Source organism: Cynara cardunculus (genome assembly GCF_001531365.2).
Source record: "Cynara cardunculus var. scolymus isolate 2C chromosome LG 14, CcrdV1, whole genome shotgun sequence".
In the NCBI taxonomy this organism is placed as follows: Eukaryota; Viridiplantae; Streptophyta; class Magnoliopsida; order Asterales; family Asteraceae; genus Cynara; species Cynara cardunculus.
In genome coordinates this window covers 469,239-472,333 of record NC_037541.1, presented here as the reverse complement: position 1 = coordinate 472,333, position 3,095 = coordinate 469,239, and positions in this window count along the sequence as shown.

The following is a 3,095-nucleotide window of genomic DNA, read 5'->3' as shown; positions in this document are numbered from 1 at the left end:
CTATAATTTCTACCATTTGGTTTGATTGGTTTCCAACCATGATTATAAATTTCAAATAAGGTCATCCAAAGAAAGATAACCCTATGAGGCAAACCCCATATTTGACACAAATGCATCCAATCCACCTTTCTTATACATTTCATATTGTTCAAAATTTTCAATTCTTCACCAATGTGGGATATCTCAAACTCAACCACAATTCAACAACATCTCAATATTCAATTCTCATGATGCCACCTCAATACTCTTGGTTCTTCCTTTAATATATATATAGATTTTGATAATAGCTACTCCAAATGATTCAGTATTTGCTAGTAAGAAAGTGAGTTTGGATTATTTGATTTATCGAGCCGTTTGATGTGAATTTTGAAATAAACCAAGTTGATGTTGATAGAAAAATTGTAGATGATATTTATACGTAATAAGAACACGAAAAAGGAGCACTGAAAACACTGTCTAATAAAGCATCAAACATGAAAGATTTATGAAAAGCGTATCTTTTGCATCAAACAAAATATAATGATGAACGAGAAATGAATCTATGAACTTTTTTGCTGTGAACAGGTCGTAGTAGCAGTCTCCAGTGGTTAACATATTGTTCCAAATTTCGAATAACCAAATATGTGTTTGATTTGTCGAAATCTGACAGATTGGAATGCCATGTTCTATTATTATGTCAGTCCGTTTGGTTTGCAAAATAAAAAGAATTCAATTTCGCCAGAGTCGACAAATTCCATCAATTGGTGGATTTCCTCATTATGTCATGTATCCCATAGAACTGTATTCCATTCATTCGTATTTTTGTTAAAAAACCAAATTACCCACATAAATCAGAGTTAATTAACCGATTAGTCGTCTCTGATTTTGGTCCTACTTCATGGGTCTATCCATCTCTGCAACTTTATACGTTTTGTTGATATATGAAATATGTAAGTTGATGGTAAGGCCCGATAAGTATGAAAAGTCATGAATAGTTCAGGCGTGGTATATATATATATATATATATATATATATATATATATATATATATATATATATATATAGTTAGAGAACAGATATTGGGCCTTGGGGCTCTTCTTTGAGTCCAAAACTGTTCTAATTTCAAGTTTTTTCTTTATTTTGGATATTACAGGCAGATCGCCAAAATCAGTTAAAATGTGTATATGCCAAGATTTACCATGACTTATTCACTGACTTCTCTCTATAGATTTTCCATATTTTCGTCCTACTTAATACTCCTATGGACAAATTAACTCAATTCGACAAACTAAAGTTTCTTGTAAAACGTAAATGGATGGTTGGATTTTCAAGATAGACGTCCATAAACTACAACATGACTGGGAGGGATATTTATCTTAATGGACACTGCAATTTGCATGCTTTTATCTGTTTAATTTCTACATCAAAGAAATTTGTAATCAATCAAGTTAGTGAATCTTTTTTATGTTTTGATCTAGAGTTGTTCATGGGCGGGACGACCCGTTAGATCCGACCTATCCAGCCCGTTAGAAATACGGGCTTAGACAACCATTACCGAGAAAATGGACGGGACCGGATTTGTTCGTTAAAATTAACAGGCGGACATGAGCAATGTAAAAGTTATTACGAATAGGCCCGCCCAACCCGTTTATATTTTATAATTAATATTTTTTTACCATTGATTAAAATTATACTAGTATATTTTAAAATTAAATTATTAAAGTTATACGATGAGACTCTCTGGCTAAAGAATTATGGAGGTTCTTGATCAAAACTTGGGGTGTTTGAAACAGTAACATGACGGAGCCATAAAAATGTGAATATTATATTAATATTACACATAAAATAGGAATATATTATTGATTTTATGGAAGTCTAAATTTTATTTTTTATTTATTTTTTTTCACTTGTTGAGATCCATGTGTTAATTTAGTTGCTTAAAATTTTAATTGCAATGGTGTTTTTATTTTACTTTTTGGTTTCACATTTGTTAATTAATTGATAGTGATCAAGTTTATAGATTTATAAGAGTTACATTTTTTAGGTCCGTTAACCCATGGGCAAGCCCGACCCGTTTATAGGGCTTGTCAAGCCCCAAAAAAAGGGTTTGGATTTACAATATTAGGTCCGTTTTGACCCAAAAAAAAAACAAGTTAGACCCAGGTTCAGACCAGCTCAGGACCACAAATGATCACCTCTAGTTTGCTATAACCATTGTTTTTCTTGGTTGTTATAAGCTATTTTATACGCATATAAGCATACGTGGGTTCACTGGTTTACCTTTGGTTCTAAGCAACTCAAAATTTCTTTTTAGAAAGTGTTTAAAAAACAAACTTATAACCATTGGTTGTGGCACACTGATTAAGGACTTATTTGATAGTTGCTGAATGGTTTGGTGTAGAATGATGAAGTGATCGGAATGATTAAGAGGCTCTCATGATATAGTGCAAAATAAAATATAATTGTTTGGTAATTATTTAATATGAAATCAGGTCGTTGAATGGTTAAGGGAGGCCCCAAATACAAAATCATTCAGAGGGTTTTAGCACCATTAAGAGACGGACTTTTTTTTTGCCAAACAAGATTCATCTCTTAATGATTCAGATGTCACCTCTTAATGGAACTATTAAGAGGTAAACAAACAACCCCCAAGGCTTAATGGATGTGGTTGAACTTTCATCTTCCTCGTGTTCGAATCCAGGTAATGTCAAAATGTTTTGACCATGAAGGTTCTCTTACGATGACTTCATACCCTTTGTAGTTACCCAAGGGATTAACTGGCGCGAATAAGCTGACTCGAACACTTAGGTGGCGTTTGTTTTTTAAGAGGTGCTTAAGTCTAAAGTCTGAATTCACTTCTGAATTTTAAGAGGTGGTGCTGAAGTCTGAAATCTGAATCAGTCAGACTGTTTGTTTTTACGTCTGAAATCTGAAACATTGAAATCTAGGCTTTCTTTGCAACCATTGGAAGCTCTAAAAGCAATTAAGAGGTTTTAAGTGAAAATGTTACCTCTAAATAATTCAGACATAATCAAAGCTTTTAAGCTCTTAATTGAAGAAAAAAAAATCAAACACACTTAATACCCTAAGGTCTGACCGATTCAGACATAAGAGGG